We start from the raw sequence: 19,130 nt of genomic DNA, 5'->3' as shown, positions 1-19,130 counted from the left end.
ACTAGGCTGTAGTGCTGTTCAAACATCCCTATCGAAATTGCATGAGTAAACTTCGTTTTGCCTCACTCCTTTTATTTCTCCATACCCACTTGATGGATCTTCCTGAAGCTTTCACAGAAGAAGCAGAGGTGTATGAACTTTTGTTAAGATTCATTAAATGGCGCCAAACGTATTAGTAAATTAAAAATCACACTTCATACGGTAACTAGTTCCTAACAGTAACTACACAGGGGCAACCACGTCTGTGGTATTATACTATATATTTTTTATACACACACATACCCACCCACAGATACACACAAACACATTTAAACATTTTAAGCCAATAACATTCCACTGCAACAAAATGAGTTGAGCAAATAAATGTGTGTGGCATGTGAAGGGTGCTTTTGTGTGTCTCCTTCTCCCACATTCAGCAGATGTGGTGGTGGGGCCCAATGGGGTTTGTGGGGGGCAGGACAAAGTGCTGGGGTATGGGCTTCTAGAGGTACCAGTGGAAAAATAATCGCCTCAACTGGAGGTTGGTCACTTATAAACAGAACTAATGCACAAGACAGACAACTGAGGAGGACAAAAAGGGGTGGGGTCATTTCAGGCTTATACCAAGAGACTTAAAAATGAGGGTGCCTCACACAGTAAAAGGGCTCCATAAAATGTTCCCAAGGGGATGACAGAGGCTGCATCTTACAACTCAGGAATGGCACTATAAGCCAAAAAATAAGGCTAGAAGATGATCCCCCTAAATGGCAAAATTAAACATCACTTCAAAGTCTGAAATGTCAAAGTCTACTAAGAGAAAGTTAAACTCTATATACTCAGATGTTTGCAACATTTGCTGCAGAATAGCTAACACCCCCAACCCACTTCCTGCACTCATCCACCAGGATGCCTATGACACTACCATATTAACTGTCATTAAAAGCATTACGCATCAGTTTCAAAATAGAATCATATCCCATACTCAATTTCACAGAAGGAATTTCCCTTTTCATTTATTTCATTGGAGAAATGAAAAGCAATAAAACAGCACCCAATATCAGCAATGCTATATTTATTGGAGGAAAAGCCCCAAGGCTTCGCTGTAACAATTTAGTTTGGTAGCAAATGGTAACTTTTGGTATGTTGTGATGAAACAGCATCCCAAATGTCAAAAACTGCTGTATGACTTTCTACATACAAATAGGCTCAGGAGTGTCGAATTCCCATAGCCCAAAGCCCAGGACATATCGTTTGGTGTCAAGGACAAGTTTTCATGTTTTATTTTGTCCTTGGGACAAGTAGCCCCGATCCCCTACAGCACAAACCCTTTGGCTGCCAGTTTACAGGCAAAGGAACTGTCTGCAGTTGAGATAATATTTATGCCTGTATGTTAATGCTGTTCCAACTTGTATTTATGGTTCATTAATGAAGAAACTTTATTTTTAGGGTGAGCACTCTAAATAAACATTGTAAGCTCCTACTGCACTACTTGACAGTGGTTCCAGTATTTAAATAAATAAATAAAAAAAATAAAAAAACGAGTAGCGCACACACATTTGCACACTTAAGAATATGAGGCTATGTATAATTCCTCCCTGAATGCTCTGATTAAATGCAGATATTTGCACAAGCTTGAAAGCAAGACTTAAAAGTATTTTCTTTAAGAATAAAATGCAACTGGGAACAAAATGTTTTACTAAACTACTGTGAAGGTTTAGGTATCATTTCTTAAAAACATCATTTAGTCAAATGTGTTTATGCATGCTAGTGTTTCCCAAAAATATTTATTGTGGGGGAAAAAAAAAAAAAAAAATCACTAACTTATTTCGACAAGATTACAGGAAACATGAAACTAAATAAGCATTGGCAAAGCCAATAGGTCCTACATAGATGGTCGGTCCTTTGGTTTTGCCAATGCGTGTCTTGTTTTGACATGTCTTTTGTAAGAATGTATGTAACAAACATTGGCAAAAAGCAAAATTATTTTTGGTCTCAAAGCACATATTGCTACAGTGGTTCCTGACACTACTTTGTGTGCAGATATGCTCCTTGTGAAATAGCAGCATGTTATAACTCCGAATGAAACCAACCAACAGATGGATAGAGAAATATGTAGAATTTTAATAAAAAGATCTTGGTTATCGCCAGACCAAATAGTGGACCAATTCTCAAAGAAAGTCACAAAAGTGACCCCATGGTATGTCATTTCATTACTGCAGATTTACATATTTCATGAATTCACAAGAATTGACAGAAGTAGACAAGGAAATCATACTCCTAGAAAATGTCTGAACTGTATTTTAGCACAAGCAAATATGCACATGTAGATGTGTTCATGTGATAATTTGTTGTGTTTACAAGTTTACTTTCCTTCCAACATTTTTTTTACCCAACCCTGGAAGAAGTTTTACTTCTGCCCCTGTCAGGAGTAAATTTCCAATCTCTCTCAGTATGGAAAAAGATTAGAGAAATGCTGATAAAAACCCTTAACACATGCTAGCTAGTAGGTTTGCACAGTCTCAGAAGGGCATTCTAGCCCTGGAACTATCGCTTACTGAAAAACATAATTATATATATATATATATATATATATATATATATATATATATATATATATAATCTGTGGACTGGTGGAAAATAAGGAAATTGTCAGTATTAAAGCCCTACTATAGTATTAGCCCTGGCATAATCAAAGAGGCTATTATCAGAGCTCTTTTGAAATGATTGCTGCCCTAATTTGTCACTGCAACACGTCTCCAAGGGGATGCATTTACAGGACAAGTAGGTTTATGAGGCAACCTGTCCCATGGACAAGTAGATATTTTAATAATTTCCACCTTCCCCCCCCCCCCCCCACCAATAGGCTATTTTAATAATGTCCACACCCTTATAGGCTATAGGAGGCGGGGATAGAATTATTATTATTTTTTTAAATAAAGTTAAGGGTGAACTCTCAATACAAAGGCTAATGACCACTGGCCTAGTGGTCAATATTCTGCAGAAAACACAGGCAATTGAGAACAGCAGCGGACAAGCAACATGGAGTGTGCCTAAAGAATGCAACGTATCTGATCCTATGGTCATTTACTTTTGTATACTGGAAACCAGTCTGCTAACAAATACCAAATAAAGATGTACATTGGCATTTCCTTCCAAGAATGTGCAAATTGCAGACAAATGAGGCAGCTGAATACTCTCCAGCCTTTAAGATAAGTCTGAGACAACCTTCTCAGGTGTTGTCAATGTATCCTGTCTGGCAATCACTTGCTTTCCGCATGTCTGAAGCTTTTGTGGGGCTGGGAGACAAGACATTTGCAAGGTCGCTCTTTAGTTTCCAAACCAGAGAGCAGGATGTAGTTAAAGAATCATGCACGATGTGGAAAGGGAAAATATTTGGCACCACCGGGTGGTGGTGTGAAAGCTACATAACAAAGGAGCAGGTCAGGCCTGCTTTCTGTTATTTATATACATGTTGCAAGAGAAGCACTGGGAGATAGCCCAAGCCTTTGGGCAAGGCTGAGAGTGTTAAAAGACAAATTCGTAGATGGGCCCTCTAGGATCTCTGGAGGAGGAACTCCCATTGGTTAGCACAACTTCGTTTTTGAGGCATTATGTTTATTTGGGAAACTGGCAGATCAGTGTCATACAGAAAGGTCGATTAACTTGCCCCTAGACACAACCAACATCTACCCTGTGAAAGATTAGGTCAAGTAAAGGCACTTTGTCCATGAAGTTCATTAAATATGAAGGATCTTGCCATCATCCATGTCATTGTACTGGGCTAGCATGCCCGCTACCTTTAAAGTGGCTATAAGGGTCATCAAATTTCATAAACTCCATAGTACTCGGGACCTTTAAGAATCAATAGATATTTTCGTCAACACAATGCACTGATAATATTTGGTAATCACCTGAATTTTGGTTTCATAATTCTGACTGGACCAATTAAGATAATTATCATTTACTCTGAGGAAGCTCTGTCATGTGAGAACAAAAACGTGTTGGCAGTTTCCCTCCAAGAAGTATAATAAAGGGCAATTATTGCTTTCAAATATAGATTCTCCATATATGTACAATCATCTTGATTTTATCGAGGCGTACACTTTTAGTAAATCTCACAACATAGATTACATTGTCTGTTCAAATTCAGATAAACTAATTTTGCCGCTCCATTATTAAGCATTTTTATAATACACAAGCAGTGGGCAACTACAGCTCTTACATTAACTGGCTGTATTTTAGAACACGTGGTTGACTTGCCACGGGTGCCTTCTTTAACAATTGTGTAGATGAAGTACTCATTACATAATTAACCACAATGCTATGAGAAAGCAATTACAGCCTGCGAGTGTCTTCATTTCCATTAATGACAACAGTCTAGTGATGTGACAATCCTTGCCAAAATCCCACACCAAACATCAAAACTGAGGCAAAAGAATAACCCGTCTCTGGTCAACAGTTTGGGAATAAGCCTCCACAGATACGCAGGATTCTTTCAACACATCAATTAATACTAATTGGCACCCATATTAAACATCAAGCTGCATTTTCCCCTCACAAGAATATGGTAGCTCATAATTGATATACAACAATCTCTAGAATGAAGAAAGGTAGGGTAATGCTGTCTTCCGGAATAAGGCAAAAGGCACCCATGTTCCAAATGAAAAGGACACTAGAAAAATTACAAAACTTCAATACGCTCCAGAGCTTAATTAGAGCAGGTGGTTGCAAGTGAAGCCCACTGGCAATCAATTTGGGGGCCGGTACTTAGTTTCGCTCATCAGATTTTGACTAAGAGCAAGACCCAGAAAAAACAGAAACAGAGGAAAGAGAAGAAAGACAGAAACATAACGGCAAGTTTAGAGAGCCGGGATGATCAAAAACCTATAAGAGTGAGAAAGGGGTGGAGAGTTTATGTTGGGGGAAGCATGAGGCAAAAAAAAAAAAAAACACCACACTAGGCAAGCTTAGTATATCAGCAGCCCTGACATTAGCCAGCACCAGCTGTAGGCTTCTGAGAAAATCTTTGGGCACCTGCACTTATTTCACAAATTAAATATTAAATACTGATGGACACTTGAATGATTTCCTTTGCTAACCTGAGTGCCGAGAGCCTGCGTCATTAATGTTGAAAAAAGGTTAAAGCCTTTCATTTGATTAACAACTGAGTGACATTCGGGAATGTTACTGTGCACTTTGCTCAACAAATAACTACTCATGTGATTAAAAAACAAGTAACTAGTTTCTATTTAAAAAAAAAAAATGAATGATTACTACTATAAAGGCTCCTAAACCATTATAACATTTGGTAATACCCGAACTCAATCTTTTCCACATATTGTTGCATACTTTGTGACAGAGCCAATTATTAGCATTATACCCAGATGCAACAAGGATGTTGAACATGGTTTCTCGTGTAGGTCAGTGTAGAGGTCTAAAGTTTTTTAAACGTCTAATCTTATCCCTAGAAATGTGTTCCCACACCAACTCTAAGTAAGCCAGCGTCATACAGGACAGCAGTACTCCAACAGCACCGACAAAAGCATTCACTGCCTTAATAAAACAAAAAGAGTTACATGAAAACAAAGGGGCCCAATCCTTGAAACAAATGCTTTTAACGGTGGTCTTTGTACTAACACCAGGGATAAAAATTGAACTTCAAGCCCAAATCTACACTTGGATTTTTGACAATCAATGTCAATCACAATGAACAAATCACAATCCTTAAGACTGTATGGGGATGATTTGCTTCCAAGCAAATTAATGGTGCAAAGTGGGAAAGATCAAGTTTCCTTTGACCGTCCTTCGGTCTGTCCTAAATGAACCATTTGTGCAAAGCATCAAACCAACGAGCTACCTTTGTGGTATTCCCTTTGGATGCAGCTCACTGAAGCTCAACAGGTTTACCTGCACTCCAGCAGTTTTCACAGAGTAGAATGAAATAATTCTCAAGGTCTCCTAAAAAGTCCAGAAATATAGCAGTCTTGCTTCAGTCACCTTTCTCATATACAATTTTAGGATTGTACCCCCTCACATCTGGGCATTTTGCCCTCCTAAATAGGCTTGGATGATAATTAAATTCTGCCAGTGTGATGGAATTGCATTATGAGAAAATCATTTCTTAGGGAAATGTTTACTGAACATTCAAGACTTGGTCTGCCTTTAAAGGTTTGTGTGTGGCGGGATGAATGTGCAGCGTTGTGGATATTCACCTCCCAAATAAAAATTAAAAAAATTTAGGTATTTTTCCACTCTGAAAAGTGAAATGCACTACAGTCAAGGGTGCTAGTAAAACACTGTCCAGGTGGGAATGGCAGGAGAACACCCAAATTGATGTGGACACAGAGGAAAGGGTTTACTAGTGGGGAAAGTGAAACAAAACAAAAGTAAAGTGCAAATGCAGTTTAGCCACCTTTCTGCGAGCAGGAATATTCCTGGGAATCTGCAAAACTCCCAGCTTCTCAGAAATGATTTTCAAATTATTTGAGACTTTCCGAGACAAAGGGAGCACTTTAAATGCAGGCATAGGTCAACAAAAGTAAATGTCGAATTGTTAAAAATCACTATGAATTGGCTCCTAGGTAGGGAGTGGATTCAGCTTTATATGCACAAGCGGTAAGAGATCTACTACGTCTCACTCTGGATTCATAAGGTCCCTTACATCTTGAATGCCCCGTAGAGCCTGAATGAACCTCTTATTGTACAGAACTTTTCTACACTTGTAGACAAATCAAACTGCACCCTACCTTGATCACAAATCATCAGTCTGTCCCATCTGTCAGTCATTGCAGCAGACTGCCATGCAGAAGATAAGGGGACTCCAGAACAGAAGTGGGAACAGTAGCCACAGCACATCCACTGCTGAGGCACTCCCATCACTCACGTCCTCAGCACCGTGCTGGGGGGCCCTGTCTGACCCGCTCAGGTTAGCCCGGTGAACTGCAGCAGCACAACCGACATTACGTGTTGTACAGATCATAAAAACGAAATTGAGTTGGCTCGTGTACAAAAAGGGTCAATACCAGGATCGATCTGTGACACCATTTCAAGAGGTAGAATTAAATCACTATGCAGCATCAAAAGTAATTAACGTAAGTAGCGTCCTTCTATCCTACTCACGTACAGTAATTATTGCAGTGACGAGAAGTGGCCGTCCAAGGCGCGATGGGTGCCTACTGGCAGCTTCTGTTTACATGCTTCATAAACCTTAACTGCATTTAGCTTAAGTGGCCGACTTACTGGATAGCAGCCGCTTGGCATTTGCAGAGCTATGGCCAGACCTCCACTCCAGCTATTACAGTGACAAAGCAGAATGTCTGCCTGTTTTTTTCCTGCCTCCCTGATGTGGTACTGCAGGGTGGTTTGCTGCTGGTAAGTGAACGGAGATGCACCAGCGACCACCTGTGCTCCTTCACTTTCACACACACTGTTCGAAAAGGAAAGAAAGCAAACACAGCAGCGCCACACTACTATCCGCCTACAGACAATGAGACCAGAATGGGGACGTCGGCGACAGATTGTTAATATGGGGCGCAGAAGACGCTCATCTCCATCACTCCACGAAGCCCTCATATTAAACTCGCATTATCTATGGACACCATGCTGCTAAATTAACCAGCGTCATCCACAAGATCACATGGGAAGAGACCTTAAACCGGGTACAAAGTACACAGCTGACACCATCAACCACTCTCCTAATGATGAGACCAGGGCAATCACAGCTGGAAGAATCAATGAAACTTCTAATTTGTACTGCACCCATTGCGTTCGAACAAGGAAACCGCGGACATGCATTAGTTCATAAATCAGCGATAACACGAAAAGGATTAAGATGAAAGAAAGACAGGCTTATGCTAGTTCCTGATGGGAGCCATGTTTTTCAAAACGTATTATATTCTGTGAATTCTCGTTAACAGAGGTAGAGCGGTGGTAGCTTTACAGCACAAATTGCTCATAAAGCCAATGGCCTAACCAAAATGATGCCGCCGTCTGACCCACAGAAAGGGACGAAGGCTGATGTCTCCCCTATCTCCACCCAACAAGTCTCCTATAGCTCACGGATTGGCCTTGGGCTGAATGGGGTCCACTTTAAAGGTTGGGGGCCCCTTGGACAGTTGGGGCCAACTCTCTGCTGCATGGTCCTGCATTACACCCCTGATAGGAGCTGGATAACCAATGTCATCCTTTTATTAACACCATAACTATATTCAGTTAGTCCTTCCCCCCAACTGAGAACTGCATTCTCACAGTGGGCAAAAGAGAAACAGGGATTAAGGGGAGGGTTATGTTGCACTCTATTGTCAGGAGCACCCAGGAGCCCTTCTATCTAGTGCTCTCTGTACGACTCAGGCCCGATGTGACACCAATGACTGCAAAAATACTTTCCTTAAATTGACACCAACCACCCAAGCATTTTCATTCTACCATGAAGTTGTTCAAGCTTTTATTATTAAAAGAAAACCAAATCAAAACTAATTTTCCCTCGTAGTCATGTGCATATTAGTAGAAAATGTGTCACAATAATTATTATGTGCCACTCTCTTGATCAAGAGACAAAACCAAAACCTGGTTGGAAAACTAAATACAAAATGAGAATAAAAAGAAAAAAATGTAAATAGAAAGTAAATTGTCAATAGAGGGCAATGAAACTAAGAATTGCCAAAGCCCCTGGTCAGCTGCCAGCCTTTTGGCTTTGCCAATGCTTTATTTTGTCATTGTTTTTTTTACAACATTACTGTTGGGGGGGGGGGGGGGGGCGCGCGCTGGAGCTTTGCCAGTACAAAACAAATTGGCTAAATGCTAAGGATTTTATGCCAGAAAGATACACAGGATCATGGTAACCTCTGGCACTTAAGGGAACTTTATTACTACTTTTTGGGTTGATGCATTCCATGTGAAAGGGCAGCATGCAGTTAGTTACTCATAGTGAAGTTAGCCGGTAGCTAAAGTGGGCTGACTGCCCCATGCTGTATGCTGCAGTGGGCAGATGAAAAATGTGAGTAACACAAAAGACCAATTGAGTAAAGAGATCTGTCTGAACATCTCCAAGGGTATCTGCATAGTTTTAGGTAACTGAAAAAACAGGCCATGGCTATGTCAGACATAAAAATTAAGAACCATCGCCACCAGTAAAACATCAACCAAGCCTTTTTATTATGTCAAAAATCTCCATACTGGTTCAAACAGATTGCAAATTCTTCCCAGTCTCCTGGGTAGCGCATTTTCAGAAGCGCAACTTTCTTAACCACTGTGCTGTTCCTCCAGTCCAGAAAGAACCCAGTCAGATAATTTAAGGAGAATGATTTCAAAAGGTGGAACTGGCTCACATGTTTTGGATGTTTCCACAGCCGATTACAATTTATTGAGCTAGCAAAATCGTTTAGATTCTGAGGGGCAGACTTCAGTGATATGGACTTAGGAAAAACGTATTCTGTGCAGTTGTATCGTTTTAATCGAGGGCATGTCACATCAATAATTCTTCATTCTCCACTTGGGCATCCTTGCTTGAAATGAAAGGGGTTAGTCTGCAGTCAGTATTGCGCCTCATGACCCTGGTTTACAGAACCGAGGAGATAAACGTAAAACCCCAATCCCCTCCAAACGTGGGAGTGCTGTTTTTGCAGCACAGATAATTGAGGATACGGAAAAGTAATAGAGGAATATATATTATATATAAAAAATAAATAAAATAAAAAAAAAACTTGTAAAGCGCTCATTTTCGAAACGAAGCTCAAATCCGGAACTCTCGTGTTATTGAAGCAGAGAATGCTCAAAAACATTTTGCAATTTTAAAGATTTATCAATACATCCTACCTCAACCCTTTAAAAGAACTAGGTGAATCTTTTCCCTTTTTGCACTCCAACATTTCGAGAGTCCATGTAGCCGCATGTATTTCCATTATTTTGATTACTGTTGCATATGACAAATGAAAACAATCACTGTTAGGTGACCAAACACATTTAATTCAAAGAATCTAACCTCAAATAGTGTAAACTCGATCGATTCATTTAAGCAACTGTATTTTAAAATACTGCTTTAAGGAAGCCAAAATAAGCTTAGCTTTCCAAAGCAATAGGCAGACTATGTATCTCTGAATATCGCAAAGTTAGAAAGTAAAAAATATTTATATCAAAATCAAAGCTAGATTTTCAAGCACAGTGCGGTTTTGTACTGAAATAAAATAAAGGAAAATATGCTGTTCTGTAAAATTGAAAAAATAAAATAATGGAGTGATTGTGTGATATGAATAAGGACAGTGGAGCATTACGAGGCTAGTGATAGGGTCTCGCTATAGAGCATATTTTGCTAATTCCTTTCCGCCTTGGGGCATGGAGTTTGTAAATATCCACAATGTTGTCTGCTTTTTGGGAGTTTTCAATGATCATGGACCGAAATTACACTTTGTGGACTTCCAGCAAACGTAGGCAAAGGTAATCAGTGGGTCTTGTGTTTGCTGTGGGTATGTCACGTGCTTTGCCTGAGATGTGGGTCTGAGCTGTCCGCGCGACTGGAACTGCTACGCTTTAGTTGGAAAATGTGTGTAACCTGCTGGTGAAGCCTCTCATGGAGTGAGCCACCAATCCACTCCGGCCAGGTGCTGTGCTGAGAACACCCACTGGAGCTCAGATGCCCCCCGCGCCACAGGGCCTGCGGGGGTCTTTGTTAGGTCACGGAGCTTTTAGTTAACCCACAAAAGGTATTTTGCTACCAAACAGTTATGATGTCCGATAGGTCCGACCTAAAAATAAACACACATCTTATCACACCGGTTTCCTGAGGACTTAGCTTTTGGCTCTGCAAATGCTCGTCATACAATGGAGCAACTTTGCACTTTAATTTAGGTCATATGCAGGCACGAGTTTCTCACCACTGTAAAAAGGTTCATACAACAAATTATTTAAAAAAATATACTTTAATTGTAAACATTTTCGAATGTCACCAGACAAATCGAGAAATGATCGCAAGGCAGTTTGGTAAACCAATGTTTGAAAGCAATAGCGATGACATAAGCGTCCGAGTCGAGGGATTACGGCCACAAATGGACGTATACAATGATGCAAAAAATCCGGTTCCGTTGCCTAGTCGCACAGATCTCAGGACAGCATTGTTATTTAGAAATAGAATAGTGAGGGGGGGGCGTGTAAAGAACAGTTCTCATGCTTTAGTCCCAGCCGATTTAAAATTCATACGAATCTATTTATAGAACAGAGCTGAGGTCCGAGCAAACTAGTTTGTAGCTTTGTTTACGTTCTAAATCTGTTTTTAAAAGAGAAGATGCATCTATCAATGACAACTATTTATAGCTCCGCGAGGAGAAGATGTGCATTTATAATATGGAAGCGACCAATTAAAAGCGCCCTGCAAGGCACCGGCACCCGGATGTGTGGGTACCAGAGTCATCAGTCACTGCCTGCGCCGACATCACTGGATGTGGCTGTGCCGCGTGCGGGCTCCCGCTATACAGACGATGTGTTTGTAAAGGGCGGCCCCGCGGTGAGAGTCCGAAACCAGCACACACAAAACATTGCGTGAAAGGTCACAGTTTTCATTCTTACCACCCATAATGACAGGGGCGTGGCCAAAAAAGGGCGACTCCTACGGTCTTACCTAAAAATGGATAAGCGAAGGCAGTCCAAATCTGCAAAATAAATGCATGAACGTCTGCAAAAATATTTTCTTTTTTTGTGGGCAAAGGAAGCGACATCTTGAGCAAACAATGGTGATAAATATTACTGATGTTTCTTAGACAACGTAAACATTAATTTAAAATTAGTACATCAAGTCGCGCATGTTGTAGTTACTTCCAACATGTCCACAAATTATAAACAATGTAATTGAATTGAACAAGGTCACGGTGTCCCCATCGCGCATCACTCTAGTCCGAGACCGGTTATTGAAGTCTACGTGTCTGACATTTCAATGAGGCTGGGCTGAAGATCCTACTCAAAGCCTCGCCCTCGGAAGTGAAACACTGATCTGACCCGAGTTTAACCAATTGTGATCCACGCAGGTAGGGGTGTAGTCACGCCCGGAAGCTAGAGACGTGGAGGTCCTGGAGGAAAAATAAAACATGCTAAAATCTGTTGCAACAAAACATCTACGTCCCACAGAGGAGCAACAATGGAGGTCGAGGAAGAAGCCTAGGCGAGTGACAATGCAGACCGTGTTTAAGGTGGAGGCCTTGTTTATTGATGCGTCATGTAACCACGCTCGGGGAGAGCAAGGCTTAGGAGCCACGTTTGAATGCAGCTCGACACTTCATTTGATGTACAGATGGCGGCCGCAGCAGGTCTTTAATCTCACAGGCTCAGTCCTTCACAGCTATGTGGGCAAGGTCACACAGAGGGTCAACCGAGAACGAGGAAAAGTGATAACCGGCAGATAAATGAGTGGGATAATCAAATCTCTACGTCCCATAGAGTATGCCTTCGTCCCACCTGCTCTACCGTGAGCTCAAAAGGGAACAGCACACTCTTGAATTAAATATTCATTTATTTACAATCGGACACTGCCCTCAATAGCTTAACTGCCCCACATACGGATGGTAAGCGCTATATAAATGCTCAATACAATTCTAAAGAAAAAAACACCAGCCAGGCATTATTTTACTCAATTCAAACAAAAGTTTGATTATTCTGTAGTTTCAGGTGTTTAGGGTACTTCATGGCAACCCTTCCTGCTCATCAGTGCCTTGCTTGGTATTGGAACCTCCGTGCAGGAGCAGAGATTGCGCCCGGCCACAAAGGTTGAAGATATTAGCAGTTGGTGGGTTGTGTAGAACATTCTCCTACTTGTAAGAATATATGCCAGGTTGATGCTGCCAACTGGTTTAAAAGAGGTAAACAAAAAAAAACAAAAAAACGAACAAGCTGCCTCCACCCTGCTGCAAGACTATACGGAGGTAGCATGGATCCTCATTTCACAAAAAATAAATTGCCAGCAATAGATCAATTTGTGAGACGAGCAATGAGGTCAGGTGATTTAACTTCCCAATCTTTATGTACGAGAATATTGGAATTTAAAGATATGCAGACCGGAGTGAAGGTTCAGGACTGGTGCAGCTAGGGACTGAAAAGGCTCAGAGCCATAAACTGGCTCAGATGACCTCGAAAATATCTGTAGAAATGAAAAATGTTCAGTTCCTCACATTTCAGCTGGTCAGCTCAGACTGAAATTTTAAGATTGAGGATACTTCACATCAATTTATCTATTTTAACTCTTGCTTTGATGACATTCCAGCTAATGATTTTAAAGAAAAACAAAACAAATTATGAAATGTGTAGTGTACTAACCTTCAACTTTTGGCTCAATTTAGTGGCAGCTTGGGAAGCTGGTGTGGCTTTGTTTCTCAAATATGTACGATGGCAATTTTAATGAAACTCTTTGGGCCTTTTTAGTACTTCTTTCTCCCTCTACAAAATCACCAAAATAGAGCAATTTATACACAGCACAGCCCGCAGAGCGGCACAATATACACACACTGAGAAGAAACGCAGTCATCTGAAGGTCACATGCTGAAGACACAGCAAATCTGACTCAAGGTTTCATCCCACCAAGGTCACTAAACAGAGTTCCATAGAACTGGGTAAGAAAGAAAACCTGGCATTCAAGAGCTCTTAGAAAAGTCAGAAGTGAAGGATGAAGCACTATATAAAAATAAAATGTTATTATGGAAGCATATCAGGGTGACCAAGTAAAATGTCACCAACGGCATCTGCTGTGACCTGCAGGTCACACGATCAATTTCTGGAAATACCAGCTCAGACTATCCCACTGAAGTCGGTAAAATAAATGCTATTAAATTGATTAATAGGAAAACCAATTATTTAATTAACTTTACAGCAGCAAAACTGCAATATTGGCACAAACGAGCCATTTGCTTTGCTAATCTCTAACGGGTGTGAAAGACATACAAAGTGTACAATGCAGGATTCATTTAGGTTTTACTATACAGCTCCATCAATGTGACTCGGATATTGGTCCCGGATTATTTAGGATGCTTTCTACATGCCACATCACTGTAATCACTTGAAAGTGGTTTGGTACAAAATCGAACACTAATACTAGACAGGGGCAGGTCCTTTGCTATGGCTATAGGGTTGGACGCAGGGCAGGTTGGAAGCCTGTTCTTGCAGTCGAGGTCAGAGGAGCAGATCGGGGCAGCGTGGCACAGCAAGGAGAGTAAGGTTTTTTTTTTTTTTTTTAAATAGGTTTTCTTTTTTGCAAAGACTGGATTGACAGTCAAATATTTTCAGGTTGCATGAACAACTGACAGGCAAATTCTAAATTTAATGCATGACATCCGACTTTTTTGGAAGACCTTTATACATGTAATGTTTTTTAAATACCTGCTAGACCACAGCAGCCCCTATTATGTAGTGTGCGTCACAGAACACGAACTACATAAGACCATGGTGTTATATGTAAGTTGAGGAGCATGGTGAAATACACCAGTTTCTGTTAAGTTGAGCGACCAGACTGCTTCAAGAATAACCCAAAAGCAGGTCTCTGAGCAGGCCTTCCATGGATTCCTGCTGCAAGGGTGAGTAGCAAGCATCTACTCAGTAGCTTAACCGCTCAAGCCAAGCACCATGCCACCTCTGAACAAAGTGGATCACTCCCACCCATCACACAGAAAAACAAGGCAAACTTTACAGGGCGGTCATATTGGCATAGATAAGAATATGAACCACACATTTCTTTAGCTGTCCACCCGATGGTGTCAGAATTAATATTAATTTAAAAGAACAATTGCCCCCGCAACTCCCCAAGCTCACACATTCACTCCTGCCTAAAGCTAACGAAATACACTCCAATTACTGTTGTGCGGTTTGGCATTTACTGTCTGATAGTTGTTTGGCTTCTTCTAGGCAGAGTTTTTAGTGCTGCAAGGCCGCCATTTGTGACACAAAGCACTGTGTAAAATAAGTAAGTTTTAATTACTGTGGCATAGAGTGAAGTCGGTAATACTGTGCCAGCAGCAGCGGCGGCTCGCCAGGATTACAGGGGGCGGGGCGTAAAGAAATTTTAATTAAAAAATAGAAATAAAATAAAAAAAAAAAAAAAAAAAACTTACCTCTGCACCGCTTGTTGCCACACTTCTCCTCTCTTCTGTAATCCTGACGCAGCTGGGAGCAACTGCGTTGCCGGGCTGGAGCAAGCCCTTTGCGCATGTATGTTTGGCTGGCCCGTGACGGACAGCCAAACATACATGCGCAGTGAGGGGAGTGCTAGTCACCCCATGGCCCGCCCCTTTCACAAGGAAGGGATAATAAACAGGATGTCCCTTCCTTGCGAAAGGTGTGCAGCTTCTGCTGCTGGCGGGTGAGGGGTCTCCATTAAAGTGATACAAACAGTGCCGTCCCCCTCACAGAGCTCCAGTGATTCATTGTAAAACACAGTCACAGGGTGGGATGCGGTCAGCACCACAATCTGATCACTGATTGTCATTCTGCTCTGGGCACTTCAAGGCTTAAAATGAAAGCACCCAGTCCAAAGCCATCAAAGACTCTTCCCCCTTGTCATGAGGACGATGGGGTCACTTGAGGCATCTTTGCCGGGCTGAAGTTACAGCTCCTGTGGGTGTGAACTCTTCAGCCTGGCAAAGTTCAGCTCAGGCAGCCATGAGCCTGTGCATTTAGAGCATGTCAGGTTCCTGGCTGCCTGACCTGAACCAGAGGAGTACCTGTCAGGCTGACTTTTGTTCAGCTTCACGTCAGGAGAAAGTTAAGGGATGGCCGTATGGACGGACAACTGCTGGGTGTTGTGCTCAGAGGCCAGTTGCTGCTTTATTTAGCAAGTGTCTGAGCTGCAAACACCAGAGGAGCACCCTGCTGCCTCATTTCATTTGCAAGCAGCAGCAAGGGTGCAACATATATTTCTGCCCTGAGCAAAGGCTGGCTTCTGGGTGAGAGGCTGCTGAGAAAGGCGATTCAGAAGAAAAGACAGTTGGGACCCAGACACAGCCACATTTAGAAGACAGGTATAGCATTTTAAACTGCACGTTTACAGCCACAGGCGGTAAAGCCCAGCAAGGCTTGGTTGAGCAAAATGACCCCACCTCTCTGGACCACTAACTGTCTTTGTTGCAGTGGTTTCCCTAAAAAAGTAATGAACTTTGGAAGAACAGCAGCAGGTGTGTGGTGTTTTGCAAGAATCCAACCTGCCACTCTGCCCCACTCCAAACAGATGGACTGACCTGCAACGTTAATGATATCAATAAATTTGTATTTTTAAGATAGCACTTCACAACGCACAACTGCTTATTCACAGAGCTGTAATTCACAATTACTAATACCCAAAATGATGGTACTCAATACACCTGCCACAGAAGGGTGAGAAGCCTTTCTGAGGTACATGTTGTCATGGACGTCACTAGTGGTCAGGAGTGAGTGTTTAACTCAACTAGACCTCTTGACACTAACAATTCCCATATTTAAGAAGGTAGCAAAAACTGTTCCTTGATTCAGGTAAAGCTTGTGAAATTACCAGCCATGAAGAAACCCACATTTCCACCAGCGAGTTAACAGGAAGGGTTTCACCAACCTATGGACAGACTTGAAAAAGAGATCTTTCTTGAAACAGCAGATCTTACTTTCAGGGTGGAGGGAGTGAAATGTATTTGAAATGAGCTACAGAGCACACGATTGGATTTCATGCATAGTTTCGTAAGGATCGCTAAATTGATAAGCTGAATTTAAGAGGGCAGCAATTGGACAATCACAGTAACCAGCGGCGATACCTAGCTGACTTCCTATATCAAAAGGTTCACATAAATAATTTATTTTTAAAATCCAACTTCCATAACTGGTCACTATAATCTCCTATTATCTCTACACATCTCCAATGAATTTCCCACTCCTGGCCACTCTACAGGTCCATTGTTTGTGTAGATTCACACTCCTGGGTCTCCCGCTCTTGGGGATGACTTACCACTATTTCACTATTGGGGACATAACCTCAATATTCACTGTCAAACTACCTGGCAGGAGCTCCAGCTTATATGCACAAACCGTTCCTGGCAGTCACTCCCCCGCTTTGGTGGCCAGTCACTCCCACTTAGCCCGGAATTTGGAGATACTGTCCATAATGTTTAAGCAGGCAAAAGCATTTTCTTACGTAGTCAATGGAAGAAAAGAAAAACAATAGAAAGAAAAGGCCAAGATGCGAAACAGATTATGATTACAAGGATAGGGGGAGGCTTGGGTTAGAAGAAAAAAGTGGAATAGAAAGGAGTGAAGGGTCAGTAGGACTAAAAGGGTAGAAAGGTGCATGAATCTGCAGTAAAACCCTAATATTTTGTCATGAAGACAGTTGGTGAAATTCTGGTACAAAGAATTTAGCTGAGGAGGAGGATAAATTTCATGATGGATGGGTTCGGTTTCAGTGCAAATTTAACTTTCAAATCTATTAAGCCCAGAGGCACGCCACATATCTATTGGAGAGGCAGAGGTCTGCATCCTATGTCAAAGTCAAATGTATTGTTTTAGAGACTTATCGCCATTTAAAATTATCCAAATCATGCAACTTAAAATCGTAAGAAAAACGGCTGATACAATTTTAAAACTAGCTAAGCAAATTTAATACACATCAATATACTTTAAATGAAAATATAGTTGAATAGTAAGGGCAGTAAAGATATTATTTGCAGTAAAAAATGATTACACTTCCAAAATTCTCTAGTGTTCTTAACCACACTTTTCTCTACCTAGTAATTGCAGAGCAACCGTAGAGTATATGGGTGAAAGATTCGAAAGAGCACCAAAGCAGCAACATTTGTCTTGCTTCCCATTATGCCCCCTATTTCCTCCAAATTTTAAGAATTGTACTGTCAACAACCAGAATCTTAAATATGTAATCCTTACGGATTTGGGTGGAGTAATCCTGTTCATGAGATCAACAGTTATTAAATGTATTTAATTTTCATTTGTGTAATGCAGCTATATCTTAAGCAAAAGATTACACTTTTATTGCAAATTCTATATAAAACATACATGCTCACACCAAGTTATTGTTACACCTTATTTAGGCAAAACATCAAGACAATAACACCACTCAAATATTGTCTTTATTGTCTGTCTCTGGCTAGATTAAGCTTTTCAGTTTCATTATTTTCTCATGGTGGGCTCTAAATATTTATTTTGAAATAATTGAAGTTAATGGTGAGCCAAAATCAAGCCTTTGAGGAGCATGTGAGTTTGAATTAGGCAATTGTTTGTATACAATTTATCTAGGGTTGGTCTAACCATCTCGCCAATTTCTAATCAAACACTACAGCACCATACAACAAAACATGAATAAACATTTGTTTAGTAAACTAAAAACTTGTTCAAGATTAGGAGATAAGTGCTTGTGAAAAAAGTTGCATAGCAAAATTAGACATGCACTACATTTATTTATATATTTACATTAGCTTCAGATCCCCTTTCCATCAATAATGACCCACCCCCAAAACAATATTTTTACATGCACCACTTTGCTTGAACCAATCGACCAAACAAGATTCATCTTTTGTGGTACACATACCATTATCTTAGTCTTACTCATGTCAATAAGCAAATCATTCTGTGCATTATAGTTCTGCAATGCCTTAAGTATATGTTGTGGGTCCACCTTCATCTAGAGGATAACTATCTGTATACTACAAAACAAATAAACACCCCCCAACCCCCTTTCGGAATTTAGGTGACAAGGTTCGTTTTGAGGTAATGCCCAATCACACGCAGGCTGTACACAGACTATATTAAAGGAGTGAGTGTACGCACCCGTTTCTTTGTCCATCATTCAAAGTCTCTCGTCTTATGATCTCCCTTGCCTATCTTTATCTTCATGTATCATGGTCAATGGATTTAATTACTGTTAACAGATTTTGACTAATTGCTCACTTTTCTAATGTTGACCATAATTTACAAAATTAAAAGCCTGGGTATGATCGAGAAACCACGTTTATGAAGACCTTCTGCATATTTTGTTTGAATGAATCTGCATACTTAATACAAGAGTATTAAATATTGTCACATCCTCATGAATTTCTTTTTTTTTTTTTGCTGATGCTGTTCCAGATCACCAATATTTGTCTCATTCTCCCACTCTCCACCTCCCCTCCCCCCTTGTGCCAATGTTCATCAACATTGGCAAAAAGAACTGGCAA

General features: G+C 40.9%; 1 protein-coding gene across 22 annotated transcripts in view; it reads right to left on the bottom strand.

Moving 5' to 3' along the window:
- MAGI1 (membrane associated guanylate kinase, WW and PDZ domain containing 1) overlaps positions 1–19,130 on the bottom strand; it is a 1,074,483-nt gene that overhangs the window by 306,864 nt on the left and 748,489 nt on the right. The gene's annotated exons all lie outside the window — the stretch shown is intronic.

This window comes from Pleurodeles waltl, chromosome 9, assembly GCF_031143425.1.
Source record: "Pleurodeles waltl isolate 20211129_DDA chromosome 9, aPleWal1.hap1.20221129, whole genome shotgun sequence".
Classification (NCBI taxonomy): domain Eukaryota; kingdom Metazoa; phylum Chordata; class Amphibia; order Caudata; family Salamandridae; genus Pleurodeles; species Pleurodeles waltl.
This window is presented reverse-complemented; position numbering and strand designations above follow the sequence as displayed.